Source organism: Rattus norvegicus, chromosome 2, assembly GCF_021556685.1.
Source record: "Rattus norvegicus strain SHRSP/BbbUtx chromosome 2, alternate assembly SHRSP_T2T, whole genome shotgun sequence".
Lineage (NCBI taxonomy): Eukaryota > Metazoa > Chordata > Mammalia > Rodentia > Muridae > Rattus > Rattus norvegicus.
Genome location: NC_141535.1, coordinates 53,491,530 through 53,507,020, shown reverse-complemented (window position 1 = coordinate 53,507,020; position 15,491 = coordinate 53,491,530). Strand labels below are relative to the sequence as shown.

At 44.5% G+C, this 15,491-nt stretch overlaps 1 long non-coding RNA gene and 1 pseudogene across 3 annotated transcripts in view; both read left to right on the top strand.

Annotated features, from left to right (window-relative positions):
- LOC134485850 (uncharacterized) overlaps positions 1-15,491 on the top strand; it is a 704,841-nt gene that overhangs the window by 565,699 nt on the left and 123,651 nt on the right. The gene's annotated exons all lie outside the window — the stretch shown is intronic.
- Ndufaf4-ps3 (NADH:ubiquinone oxidoreductase complex assembly factor 4, pseudogene 3) lies at positions 13,119-13,788 on the top strand (annotated as a pseudogene).

Sequence of the window (15,491 nt, the reverse complement as noted above, 5' to 3'; positions counted from 1 at the left end):
GTCGTGGAGAGCAATGAAGAAGGCATTTGACTACAGAGCCACAACTTAATTCTCCTGTAGAAGACCTCTTTGTGCTCCCAGCTATAGCTCTGCCATCGAGCCTGCCTCCACCAAGCTAAGGGCTATTCCCCCCAGCTAGAAAAAGCCAGAGCCCCCCTTTCCCTTGGCCCCCGGCTAGATGCTGTGCCCAACCTGTGGCCCCCAACTTCATTCTCTGCTCTTCTGAGACTCCCAGCACTGCCCAAGAGTCTGAGGAACCCACAGCCCTGGCTTCGGCGCAGGACTGGGGACCCCTGAACCAACCCCAGCTTTCCCATATCTCAGACTTCGCTTTCCCATCTTGGAGTGTCTCGTTGCTTCCCTACAGCCCAGCACCAGCCCCAGAGGCCATGTTGGATAAGTGCAGACAAACTCCCTGTCTTTCGTCTCCCGAAGAGGCCATGTCCTGTGGCCGAGCAGACGTGGACCTACAGATGGATTCTGGGTAGGCTTGCTGGATGGGTCCAGTTTTTCTGGAAAGTCCTGTGTCTCCTTCCTCGTTGCAGATGTGCAAGCCCAGCTAGGCTGTTCTCTCTCCCACTTCAGCATGCTCTGTTCTTTGGGTTTGTGCATCGGACAGGCCCACCTCAGAAGACCGCAGGGCTCAGTGAAGTTCCAGGGATCCCAGGAGGGCTGTCCCAGCTTTGGATAGAAAGGGAGTGTCAAGGAACCAGAATGTTCTAGATGCAGGATTCTCAGGTTTTTTGGCTCTGGTGCCTGATCTACAGAATCCCAGGCTGCCCTCACACAGATCTGGCGGTGCTGATCCATGATATCCCTCTCGAGATGACAGTGGGCGAGTGGTCAGAAGCCTCCAGCACTGGCGTCCTGAGTATTCGGTCCTAGACCCATTGAGCATCGAAGGGAAAACTGGGAGGAGATAGTTCCACCAGAGGATGCTACTCTCCTGTGACTTTCAACTTAGGCTCATCTCAGGAGGAAGTTATCCAGAGCCAAGGGGAACTGAAGACAAACTGGATTTGTGGCTGTGTTGAGTATCCAAAGTAGAATTAAGCAAGCCTGGAACAAGAAAGTTCTGGTGTCAGGCATGGGGGAGGGAGGGTCTTCCTTTGTTTCAGAAACTGACTAGTAAGTAGTCCAGACACAGAAACCCCAGGCTCCAAGTGCAGGGTGCTGGGGTGAGGGCCTGGTGTGAAAGGAGCTGGTGCCCAAATGAGGATTTGCAAGCTTAGTTATGCATCCTTGTGCTCCTTCCCAGGGCTCAAAATTGAACCCAGGGCAGTGAGGTAAGCGTCCTACCTTTGAGCTTTATCCTAACACACCTTTTTTTGGGGGGGAGGGGATACTTGGTCTCCTTAAGTCACCCAGGATTGTCTTGAACTGTTCATCCTAGGCAGGTCTTTAACTTGTGACCTCCCTGCCACCTCAGTCTCCCAGGGCTTTACAGGCTTCCGCCACCAAGCCTGACACCACCTTAGTAGGATTTCACTATCTATATACCTTGCTACCAAACCTCTCAATCCAAAGGACTCCGTCAGAAGCCAGCCCTGCACCACGGCGTATACCTCTAATCCCAGCACTCAGAGGCAAAGATATGTGGATCTCTGTGAGTCTGAAGGCAGCCTGCTCTACACAGTGAAACCTTAACTCAAATCTTCAGATGGGTATAATCTGGAGTAATCTCTGGAAACCAGTCCCAAAGGGTAGGGAGTTGCTACAGAGGGTAATAGCAAGATACAAGGGGGAAGGCAGAAAAGGGAAATTGGAGAGGGGAGGGAGGTCAAGACATAGAGAGGGACAAGAGGGGCAAATAGCACCAAGAGAAAGCTATGACTTCATACAATACATATAAGTGTGTGTACAGTGTATAAGGATAGATAGATAGATAGATAGATAGATAGATAGATAGATAGAGGTGTTAAATCACTTGGGCTGACATTTCCCCTCAAAACTACAGACCATCTAATAAAGCTCCAACACTAGGCATGAGAAGCCCCCTTTGTAATTGGTCAGGATGGTCCAAGGGATTCACAAACATAGGCCCGTGGTTACCTCCCAGAGGTGGAAGGTAAGTCCCGATTGCTGAAGTCAGCATGCACTGGTCCTGACTGAACCCCCTTTCTGAAGACTGGCTTTCCTAGAGCCTGAAAGAAGCAACCAGTGTACGGCAGAGCATATGAGCCCCAAGAAGCAGCATGGCAGGATATCCCTAAAGGTGTGACAGTGGCATTCATACTTGGCTGTAACCAACAGATGTCTGATTGGGCTTAAGGCATGCCAGGTACTGGGAACCAAATCAACTACCTGGGATTAGTGAGGCTATGACCTCTGAGGAAAACTTACTATCTTCACACTACTACACCAGCATGATTCCCAACTGCGTTCCAAATACCTAACCTTGTACCCACAGATAAGTATAGCTCCTAACACTCGCCAAAGGATCTTCTCTTTGCAACCAGCAGAGACCAGTACAGAGCAAGACAACTGGTCAAAACGCAAAGAACAAAACTCCCGAAGAGCTGGAGCTGGGGAGACGGAGCTGGAGACATGGCTCAGTGGTTAAGAGCACTGGCTGCCCTTCTGACAACTAAGGTCCAATTCCCTGCACTCACATGGCAGCTCACCACCATCTGTAACTCCAGGAGTCCTGCACCTTCCCACAGACATACATGCAGGCAAGACACCAATGTGCATACGATGAAAAATAAGTTTTAAAAATGCAAAGAACAACTGACCGTGGGGACCCCAGCTTCAATGGATATATCTACAACGCGACTCCTGTACCCAGGGCTCAGGTGATTTAAAGGAAGCAGGGATGGAAAGGTTGTAACAACCAGAGGATCAGAATATCTGCGATGAAATTGTGTCTCCTAGAAATTACAGGGATGTTTCACCCAGGATACCTCAACAATGCAGCAGCCTGGTAAGACCTGAGCAAGGACTGCTGTGCCAGGAAGCATTCGTGAACCCCAAGAGACCACCAAGGAGCCGTTTCTAATGTAATCACATTAAGGTCTCTTTACTCCAAGCTCAGGATGGACTCTTCTCCAACCCAACCCTGACACAGCAGGAGGGGAAGACAGAGCAGCCTAGAACCCTCAGCGGGACAAGGTTTAATAGGAAATGGAAGTGAGGGGCGGCAGCAGTAGCAGGGTGGGGATTCAGCCCGGCAAGTATATACGTATGTGTTGTAAGCCTACAGGTGGGTGCTCTGAAGCAAGACTGTGAGCAATCACAAAGGCTCTAAAAGTACAGTCAGACTAATCTTTGATTAACTGTTGCTAGGAAGGAGCTAGGGAGTAGCTCTGGGGTATAGGTCAAGGACAAGCCGAGGGGTCCTTCCAGGTCCTTGGGTGCATCGTGGCTTCAGCTGCAGACCAAGTTCTAAGGCTTCTTTTTTCTTTTAAGATGGAGGCCACAGACCTAAACATAGTAAAAGCCATAGACAGCAAACCAGTTGCTAACATTAAACTAAATGGAGAGAAACTTGAAGCAATCCCACTAAAATCAGGGACTAGACAAGGTTGCCCACTCTCCCTACTTATTCAATATAGTTCTCGAAGTCCTAGCCAGAGCAATCAGACAACAAAAGGAGATCAAGGGGATACAGATTGGAAAGGAAGAAATCAAAATACCACTATTTGCAGATGATGTGATTGTATATTTAAGTGATCCCAAAAGTTCCACTAGAGAACTACTAAACCTGATAAACACCTTCAGCAAAGTGGCTCGGTATAAAATTAACACAAATAAATCAGCAGCCTTCCTCTACACAAAAGAGAAACAAACTGAGAAAGAAATTAGGGAAATGACACCTTTCATAATAGTCCCAAATAATATAAAGTACCTCGGTGTGACTTTAACCAAGCAAGTAAAAGATCTGTACAATAAGAACTTCAAGCCTCTGAAGAAAGAAATTGAAGAAGACTTCAGAAGATGGAAATATCTCCCATGGTCATGGATTGGCAGGAGTAATATAGTAAAAATGGCCATTTTACCAAAAGCGATCTACAGATTCAATACAATCCCCATCAAAATACCAATCCAATTCTTCAAAGAGTTAGACAGAACAATTTGCAAATTCATCTGGAATAACAAAAAATCCAGGATAGCTCAAACTATCCTTAACAATAAAAGGACTTCGGGGGAATCACTATCCCTGAACTCAAGCAGTATTAAAGAGCAATAGTGATAAAAACTGCATGGTATTGGTACAGAGACAGACAGATAGACCAATGGAATAGAATTGAAGACCCAGAAATGAACCCACACACCTATGGTCACTTGATTTTTGACAAAGGAGCCAAAACCATCCAATGGAAAAAAGATAGCATTTTCAGCAAATGGTGCTGGTTCAACTGGAGGGCAACATGTAGAAGAATGCAGATCGATCCATGCTTATCACCCTGTACAAAGCTTAAGTCCAAGTGGATCAAGGACCTCCACATCAAACCAGACACACTCAAACTAATAGAAGAAAAACTAGGGAAGCATCTGGAACACATGGGCACTGGAAAAAATTTCCTGAACAAAACACCAATGGCTTATGCTCTAAGATCAAGAATTGACAAATGGGATCTCATAAAACTGCAAAGCTTCTGTAAGGCAAAGGACACTGTGGTTAGGACAAAACGGCAACCAACAGATTGGGAAAAGATCTTTACCAACCCTACAACAGATAGAGGCCTTATATCCAAAATATACAAAGAACTCAAGAAGTTAGACCGCAGGGAAACAAATAACCCTATTAAAAAATGGGGTTCAGAGCTAAACAAAGAATTCACAGCTGAGGAATACCGAATGGCTGAGAAACACCTAAAGAAATGTTCAACATCTTTAGTCATAAGGGAAATGCAAATCAAAACAACCCTGAGATTCCACCTCATACCAGTCAGAATGGCTAAGGTCAAAAACTCAGGAGACAGCAGATGTGGAGAAAGAGGAACACTCCTCCATTGTTGGTGGAATTGCAGACTGGTATAACTACTCTGGAAATCAGTCTGGAGGTTCCTCAGAAAATTGGACATTGAACTACCTGAGGACCCAGCTATACCTCTCTTGGGCATATACCCAAAAGATGCCCCAACATATAACAAAGACACATGCTCCACTATGTTCATAGCAACCTTATTTATAATAGCCAGAAGCTGGAAAGAACCCAGATGCCCTTCAACAGAAGAATGGATACAGAAAATGTGGTACATCTATACAATGGAATATTACTCAGCTATCAAAAACAATGACTTTATGAAATTCATAGGCAAATGGAGGGAACTGGAAAATATCATCCTGAGTGAGGTAACCCAATCACAGAAAAACACATATGGTATGCACTCATTGATAAGTGGATATTAGCCCAAATGCTCGAATTACCCTAAATGTACAGAACATATGAAACTCAAGAAGGATGACCAAAATGTGAATGCTTCACTTCTTCTTTAAATGAGGAATAAGAATACCCTTGGCAGGGAATAGAGAGGCAAAGATTAAAACAGAGACTGAAGGAACACCCATTCAGAGCCTGCCCCACATGTGGCCCATACATATACAGCCACCCAATTAGACAAGATGGATGAAGCAAAGAAGGGCAGACCGACAGGAGCCGGATGTAGATCGCTCCTGAGAGACACAGCCAGAATACAGCAAATACAGAGACGAATACCAGCAGCAAACCACTGAACTGAGAATAGGTCCCCTATTGAAGGATTCAGAGAAAGGACTGAAAGCACTTGAAGAGGCTTGAGACCCCATATGTACAACAATGCCAAGCAACCAGAGCTTCCAGGGACTAAGCCACTACCTAAAGACTAAACATGGACTGACCCTGGACTCTGACCTCATAGGTAGCAATGAATATCCTAGTAAGAGCACCAGTGGAAGGGGAAGCCCTGGGTCCTGCCAAGACTGAACCCCCAGTGAACTAGACAGGTGGGGGGAGGGCGGTAATGGGAGTAGGGTGGGGTGGGGAACATCCATATAGAAGGGGAGGGGGACGGGTTAGGGGAATGCTGACCTGGAAACCGGGAAAGGGAATAACAATTGAAATGTAAATAAGAAATACCCAATTTAATAAAGATGGAGAAAAATATTAAAATAAAAAAAAAAGATGGAGGCCAGTCCAAAGATGGAGTAGGTTTGGTCTTTCAGGACAACATAATGTCTATATTATAGACAGGAGAAAACCCTCAGTGTCCTAGATCTAGACAAAAGACTACTTGCAATGAAGGAATCCTGAGACAGGGAAAAGTAATCTTCCCTCACGGAGGAGCTTCCTAATTGGTGATCCCACTCAAGGTGTTCACTCCTGAAAATCATGTTCATTGACTGAATGAACTCAGCCTGTATATATACATACAATATATGTATACACATATATTATCTCTCTATATAATAACAACAACAACAACAACAACTAAAAAAGAGGAGGCTAGGAGTTTGACAGGGACCAAGGAGTTGGAGGACTGCAAGTTTGTGGTTGTTGGTTTGTCTCTCTCCCTCCCCCACCCCACCTCACCCCACCACCAGAGTTTCTCCGAGTAACCATAGCTGTCTCGGAACTCACTCTGTAGACCAGGCTGGCCTTGAACTCATAGACTCACCTGCCTCTGCCTTTAAGGGTTGGATTAAAAGCCCGTGCCACCACCTCCTGACTAATCATATTTTAATTTAAAACTTAATTTAAAAAGTTACAATCCCAAACAAGATGCAACGGCATAGGTGTCAGTAGCTAGTTGGAGATGAAGATCTCTTTCATGCCTTTCCAGTGGCATGATCTCCCAACATGTCTGATTTCTCTAGGTGTTGTATTTTTTAAAATACCTTTGCAAGGGTAGCCAATGTCAGATTTAATTTTATAAGATAGCTTTTTATGTGAACATTCTCTAGTAGATGTTAATCTCTAGGTAGTGCTCACAGAAGATAGCTATAGTATTAGTCAGGTCTCTCTGAAATAAGAGATATGATAAAATAAATATTAGATCGACTTACAAGATGCGGACTGGGTCATTCAACGATAGCTGTCTCCCGCTGGAAAGGCTGAGAATTTGGCAGTCCAGGAGGGTGGAGCCTCTTGATATTCCTAATCTGGTGCTGAAGGCCCAGAGAACTCCTGGCTAGCTGCTGGTCTTCAGTCTGTGTTGGAAACCAGCGAAGGAGTGTCATAAAAATCTGCCTCTGCCTTTGGAGTGCAGGTTTAAAGGTGTGTGCCACTATGCCCTATTTTCCTTCCTTTTATCTGGTCTTCCACCAGAAGGTATAGCCCAGATTCTGGATGGATCTTCTGTTTCAAATAATCAGGTTAGAAAGACCCCTCACTGGGGCGTTCCACAGCTTGAGAGTCGGTTGGTTCCAGGTGCTTAATTGACCCCTTTGTTGTCAAATCAGCAATCGGTAATCGCCACAGTGTTTCTCCTCTCTTGGTATTCTGGTTCTGGTTGGTTGGTTGGTTGGTTGGTTTGGGTGTTTTGGTGGGGGAAGTTTGAGACAAGGTCTGGCTATGTAACCTGCAACATGGTAGGTAGATCAGCCTAGACTCAAATCCACGCTATCTACCTGCCTCTTCCTACTGCGTGCTGGGATCGAGCCCTAAAGCACACACACAAAGTCCTATTGTCAAGTGAGCTTAAAGTTACTGAAATCTATTATGTCAGATAATGTGGAACTAGCACAGTTAAGCTGGACACTGTAAACTGTATTTTCAAAAAGCCAGGTGTGCTGGCTCAGGTCTTTCTAATTTCTGATGGTGTCTTCCTCAGTTTGCCCTGTGGTCAGGAGCATCTTTCTTAAGTTCAGGCAAAAGTCTGTCTTCATTTTCTCATAAAAATCCAGTTGTTTATATTCTAGTAAATTCCTTTCTGCTTAAACGGCTCAACTGTTCTGTTTTTTTTTTTTCTTCTGTAGTTTTTTGTTTGTTTGTTCTCTCATTGTTTTGAGACAAGGTTTCTCTGTGTAGCCGTGGCTGTCTTGGAACTCTTTGTAAAGCAGGCTGGCCTTGAACTCAGCGATCTGCCTGCCTCTGCCTCCTAAGTGCTGGGACTAAAGGCATATACCACTGCTACCTGACATTCAATCTCTATCTTACTTTATTCATTTTGAGACAAGGTCTCACTCTGTGGCCTTGGCTGGCCTGAAACTGAAACTCTGAAACCTCCCTCCTAAATCCTGACATTAAAGGTGTGTACTACCCAACCCGCTCCCTTTATTTCTTGAGGCAGAGAGTTTAGGCTGACTTGAAGCTCACTAAAATTCTCCTGCCTTCCAAGTGTTGGGATTATAGGCTTGAGTCACCATACCCTGACCTTTCCCCTCCCCCCATCACAGGGTTTCTCTGTTTAGCCTTGACTGTTCTCAAATGACATTTAAAAAATTTTTTTTCAAGTGATAGCCAGGTGTGGCCATGCACACCTTTAAACCCAGTACTGGAGAGGCAGAAGCAAGGGCAGGGCAGGGGTAGGGGCAAAAGAGGTGGGGGCAGGGAGATGTCAAGGCCAGCTTGGTCTTCAAATCAAGTTCCAGGACTATATAATAGAGATTCCCATCCCTCCTCCCAGTTTTGAATATATACATATGTATGTATATATTTTGCAGAGCAAATTCAAACAATGTGGATTGATAGTGTAAGGGCTCCTTGTACTATAGAATGATACTGTTGTAAGACCCCACAGGAGCTGTTGTGGCCTTACCTCAGGAGCACAACCTGTATAAGTTGGAAGTTCTAAATAACAGTCATGACTTTTGTGTGTTAGTTCAGATAGTGCCTAGATTGTTATACCATCCTTATGAAGATGTACTGAACTATTGGGACCCTGATGCTAAAGACTTAGTAAGGCACAAAAGAGAGTTGGGGATTACTCTGGCAATTATCTTGGGACTGGGTTTGGGGGCTACAGGGGCAGTTACAGGGACATCTGCCATTGCCCTGCAACACAAGGCTTATCGAGAATTGAGGACTGCCATTGACTTAGGTATAGAAAGAATAGAAAAGACTTTAACTGACCTCCAAGAATCCCTGACCTCCCTCTCAGAAGTGGTCCTTCAAAATAGAGGATTAGACCTGTTATTCCTTTAAAAAGGAGGCCTGTGTGTTGCATTAAGAAAAGAATGTTGTTTTTATATAGATCACTCAGGAAGGGTTAAAGACAATTTAGCTAAGATTAGAGAGGGATTAGAACAAAGAAAAAGAGAGAGAGCTCAAGGCAAAAGTTGGTTTGAAATCTGGTTCAATTCTTCCCCTTAGTTCACAACTCAGGTTTATTGCTTATTAGAGAATGTATTGTTAGGGCAACAATATAGGCCCATCTCTAGTGATGTGGTCAAGTTATGATTTTAAGATTAAAACCATGACAAAAAAAAGGGAGGAACGAAGAAATTAAGTTTCATAGATGTGAAACACAAGTTGTAAAAACAAGGTTTTGAGAAATACATCTGACATCAGGTTGCCTAATGTTATGACAAAATTTTAGTAGTCAGAATGACCAGGCTTCACTGACCAAGGTCAAGCTAATTAAGACAAAACAAAAATAACTGTTCTCAGAAAGACCCCCTACCCCTCCCGAGAACAACCACAAAATGTCATCCTGACCCTGCCCAACCACCCAGTTCCTCCCCATCTAAGGGATTTGCCAACTTAGCCCTTTCCCAGTGATTTTCCAAGGCCAGGTGTGGGGCTGGATGAGGAAAGTGACTAATTGAGCCAAGAACAGCCCTTGGGCAGGACAGCCAATACCTGAAAAGATCATTTGTCCTGTGTTCCACCAATGAGAATGAGCCAGCTAACCCTGTTGCTGAAGTCTGCCCTCTGTAAAGAATAAAAATTGTGTGCTTTTTGGGTTCAGGGTTGCCTCTCCCTGCGTGGGTGAGCAACCCCACGTACTTGGATTATTTAATTATTAAACCTCTTGCTATTGCATCGCTCCCTTGTCAAGTTGTGTTCTGTGCGTTGTGCTCCTGAGGTAAGGCCACTTCGGGGTCTTAGAACAATACAAATGTTAGACACTCATTATTCTCGTTATCTATGTGTGTATGGTATGTGTATTGAAGGCAAGGCAGATATGTACATGCCATAGCACATGTGTAGTTATCAGGGGACAAGTTCTGATAGTTGGCCCAATCCCTTTTATTGAGGGTTCTAGAAACTGAACTGAGGTAACCCTGTGGGTTCTAGAAACTGAACTGAGGTAACCCTGTGGGTTCTAGAAACTGAACTGAGGTAACCTTGTGGGTTCTAGAAACTGAACTGAGGTAACCCTGTGGGTTCTAGAAACTTAACTGAGGTTCATTTGCACACCAAATGACTTTATCCACAGAGCCACTTCTGGGTCCAATATTTTATGAAGTGCAAATGATATTGAAAGACCCCAGCTTAGCAGCAGTAACGCCACTTTGCAAGGCTGTACTTAAGATGACTGGTTCAGGGAAAGGTTAGAACACTGAGTACACAGCGGCTGCCAAGCAGGATGTGTATGGTTGAAGGCCTGGCAACAGGACGACTGCGGTTGAGCGCCTGACAATGAGAAAAGCCCCGGGAGAGGTCCCACACCCTGGTGGGGGGCCGAGTCAGCCTTTATGTTCCAAGAAGGTAACTAGGAAACTTGCCCCCAGGCTGAACCCTTGGGGGGCCGAGTCAGTCCTTATGTTTCAGGAAGGTAGCTAGGAAACTTGCCCCCGGGCTGAACCCTTGCCACATTAGAATCCACCAATTATATCCCTGTAACCATGCATCTGCTTCTGTATGCTTGCTTCTGCTCCCCAGAATCCTATAAAAAGCCCATCCTTGGTTCCGTGGGGCGCGCCAGTCCCCCGAGTGACTGAAGCGCCCACAGGTGCCTGTGTATAAACCAAATCCTCTTGCTGATTGCATCCTGTGGTCTCGGTCTGGTCATTGAGTTGGAGGGTCTCCATCCCGAGGGAAAGTTCTCCCTGAGAACTTTTCAATATTAAGTGGTACAATAATAACATTTAAGATATAATTAAATATTCCCTCTCCTCGCCTCTAATGTCTTTTCCTCAGAAACAAGGTCTTGTAGAGCCGCTCACACTGCCCTCAAGTTCAAACACCCACCCTCCTGCTTTGGGCTTCCAAATACCTAGAATTACATTTCAGGCAAAGACCAGTACATTTGTATTGACAAGGAATGTAATTTTTTTGTTGTTGTTGTTTTATGTTTTCAAGACACCCCTGTCTGTGTAACCCTGGCTGTCCTGGAACTCATAGATCCGTCTGCCTCTGCTTCCCAAGTGCTGGGGTTCAAGGCAGGTGCCATCACTACCTGGTCAATGAATGCATGCTTGAAAGCCAAAACAATTTTTTTAAACTTTTTATTGATTTTTTGTGAGTCTCCCATCAGCACTCCAGTCCTGCTTATCTTCCTGTCCCTCATATCTGCCATTTGCCCTTGTAGTCTATACACACAACTAACTAACTCTCTCTCTCTCTCTCCCCCATCGTGGAAGCCGTAGTGTGGTAGTGTGTCAGTGTGATCCACAGTACATCCCTCTGTCCACACATCTTCACTTGCAAATGTTCATTGCATTGCAATGAGGCATTGGTCTGGTTTAAAGTCTCTGGCTCCTGTGACATCAGCATTGCTGGATCCTCACCGGGACTCCTCCCAGTTACCCTGCTGTTGCCCTGGAGATCCTGCAGCTTTGGGTCAGCAGGACTGGCCCTTTCCCTAGCTATTCACAGACGATGTAGATTTTCTGGGCCAACTCAGAGCCCTGGATCTAGGCCTGGGTAGTAGCTGAGCGGTCAGTGGGCTCTCTCTTGTCCACTCCACCAGGGCGAGCTCTCCAGCATAGCCTCACCTAGGCCATCCAATGCTGCCTGGGGAGGCAGGGTCTCCTGCTCTCATGCCCTTAGGCCACTCAACCTCACCCTTGCCTCCCCAGAACCAGCTCCATCTGTGCTATCCAATCATGGTTCGAGGGACCCACTGTCCCACATGCTACAGACTTAAAGGTACCGGGCCAGCTCTCACACACTGGATTGGCTTACCGGCGCCTTCACCAGGGCCACACTCATCAGGTTGCCCAGACCAAGTGCCGGCCCCACTCTCCCAAGTGAAAGCCAACACTGAGTCACTGTCAATACAGTGCAACGCAGACAGAGGGAGGAGAAGGGAAATAGGTAAGGGTAGGAAGCACCAGGAATTCACCATGGTTATAAAAACAAGAACTGGGAGCCTGGACTCGGTGGCCAAACGCCTTTAATTCCAGCACCTGGAAGGCAGAGGAAGGCAAGTCTCAGAGTTTGAGGACAGCTTCATGTATAGAGGGAGTTCCAGGAGAATCAAACCTGTCTTGAAAAAACAAACAACAAAAACAAAAACAAAACACAAACAAACAAACAGAACTGGGAAGTAGGGAAGTCTAAAACTTTTTAAATACGTTGAGGTGGAAGTTTCTGGTTCCTTTGGAGACTCAGTTGTGTCATGTATTATGAGAAAGCATGTTAAACATGCTGTAATAAACACTTGTAAGGGTGTGTTGATGTTTAGAAAAAAAATATAACCCACAGACAATAAGGGGACGCTTTGCTGGTCTTTGCTGATCTTCACATGTTGTGGTTTCGTTGAGAGAAGCATGTCAGGGAGCTTCTCGTGGTATTACGGCTGCTTCTTACTGCTTCCGTGGACTCCTGCGCTTTCTTCCGGATCGAGCTGCTGCTATGGATTTGCATTTGGTGTTTTAGACTACACTGCTGATTTCCTGACAAAAAATATTGGAATTGCCTCCAAAGAACTTCTTTTAAACAGGTCCACACCCACCTTGTCCTATTAACCATTTTTCTCCCCTACCCCTGGCAAGTGGGCTAGAAGGGAGGTTGAAGCGTTTAAGAACCCTGGGTTTCGAACAATCTAAGCCTACAATGAATAATTTCTTAGTTTTGCTTTTTGAATATTTTATTTATTTTTATTATATGTGTATGGCTTTTTGCCTGTTCAGCATGTGTACCAGTGACCGCAGAATCCAGAAGACGGACCGGAAGCTGTTTCTACACATTAGGAAAAGAAAGCTGCTATGCGGACAGGGGCCAGCCTTCTGCTAAGCTCTGTAGAGAAGCAATCTTCTATGCCATGTATGGTGGTTAATCTTCATATTGTGACCTTAGCTTAGAATCATCTAGGGCACCGGTGTCTCCCCACATGCGTAGTGAACTAAGGACATCATGAGGTAGAGATGGGGGCTCACATGACCCTCGCCTTCAGGAACTTCAACGTGGAGAAGCAAGCGGAGCAGGAGATCAGCGAGAGGAAGCCGTCCATGGCACCCAGCACCCTTCCACCTGCAGTCTCCTGCAGAAGCACCTGAGTCAGTATCCAGAAATCAAGGAAGAAGTTTCTAGGAAAGATAATAAGTTGCTGTCCTTACTAAGAGATGTATATGTCAATTCCAAAGATCTGTTGCCTTCCTTGCCAGTAAAAACCATTGAACCACAGCAAGAACCAAAGGAATTCAGACTGCCGATAGGAGATCACTTTGACAAGGATATCATGGCCATTCCCAAAGGCAAGATCACTGTTGTAGAAGCACTGACCCTTCTCAATAACCATAAACTCTCTCCAGAGACGTGGACTGCTGAGAAAATCGCCCAAGAATACCATTTAGAACTGAAGGATGTAATTCCCTTCTCAAATATTTCGTTACTTTTGAAGTCAAAATCGTCCCTCCTGAAGACAGGAAAGCAATACAATCAAAGTGAAGAAAATTACAAAACAATTTCCTATGTGCACTCCCAAGCTCTGAGTCCTTGTTTTTCGTGTATATAAACTATACAAGTTACTGTGATGGAGGGCCATAACTTGGATAGCTCTTTGACCTCTTCAGGATTGTTCATATAATTTTTTTTAAATTTATGTGTAGTTCCTGGCTATACGTCAGCAGTATTGATCATGTGGCCTGACTGACTCAATATTAAGTTTCACTTTCCAATTTAGGATTGTTTGTTCTTTGGAGAAGACACTGAAAGAAGAGCCCTCCCTCCTGACTCCTATAAGACTGGCATTGTGTTAGGGACAGATAATCGGCAGTGAGACACAGTGACTATATTTCCCAAGTGACGAAAGAGAGGAAACTGAGTGCAAAAGAAGAAAAATATATATTAGTGCTTAACAAAATAAAAATCCTTGAGGGTTTTTAATGTTTTAAATTGGTTTTAAATATGAAATAACTTTTTAGAAGAACTATTAGTGTCTGTGACCTAATAGCTGTCTCTTGACAAATAGAAATAGGTAACTTGAAAAGTTTTCTGAGAGGCAATACTTAAGACTATTTGAACAAATAACTTCCTTTAATTTAGAAATGAGAGAAATATGAATGAACAGCTAAAAATAAGAGGATCCGATTTGATAACCAAACATTTATACCTATTTTCATTCTAGGAGAAAAAGTAGCCAGTAGAAGTATAAAATAAATCCCTGAAGAGACCTAGAAAGTTACCGATTCATTCACTTAAACTCTGGAGCCTGACACATTCCAGTATTAGAATCGCAAATGAAGTAACATGAGTTTGGTTCATTCTGGCATGCTGTACCTGTGGGTTCTTGGCCGCATTGTTTGACCTCTCTGAAAGTGAATTTCTGTAAAAGTAGAACTCTGCTTATGTAAATTCAAGGACAACAGTGAAGTTAAATGACAAAAGGCCAGGCAAGCACAGAGTCTTGCAGTTAAAATGGGTGTCTACAGAACTTATGAAGGAATTGTCTATAGTTTACGATGCAAGGAGACCAGAATTTAGGTTCTCGGAATCCTACTCGTATTTTTACTTTTTCTGCCAAACAAAACCCGGGGAACTGGGCTTGTCCAAGTTCTTTCAAGAGAACAAACAGACATACTTGCCTCAAGATTCCCCTGGAAATGATGTGGAAGATGAGAGGAATTCAGCATGGTGATGGAGGGAGGCAGAGTAACAGTGAAGAGGGGAGATGAATGCAAAGTTTGTAAGCTTTTTCAGATCTGGTTCCAGTGAACAAACTATACCTACTTATTTGTGGTTCAGTACAGAAGCTTAAGAGAACATGCTAATTCTAATCATTGCAAATTATATTAGAAAATGTAGTCAAAACCATCTTCCTTCAATTCAAAATGAGTATGTGAATCAGTAGTACTGACTCGTGTTTCCTAGGTGGTTAGCAGATATAAATATGGTTTCTTATATGGTATCACAATAAAATCCTTCCATTTTACACATTAAAAAAAAGAATCATCTAGGAGACACATGCTATGCTTTGAACATGGTTCTCTCTCTCTCCCACCCTTGGATGGATTTAAAACGTTTTATGTTAATGGTATCAAGCAGATAGAAACTTAATCCCAGTGTGGCCTTGGAAAATGGTTAGATCAGGCATGGTCATGGGAGTGGAGATTCCATGAGTGAATCCTGCTGGCTTTTAAAATCATGGCGAAAGTTGCCCTACAGACAGATGCACAGGAACTCTAGCCAAGATGTAATGCAGCAAAGTGGGGGGTTGGGGGGGGTGTTCCTTGCCAGG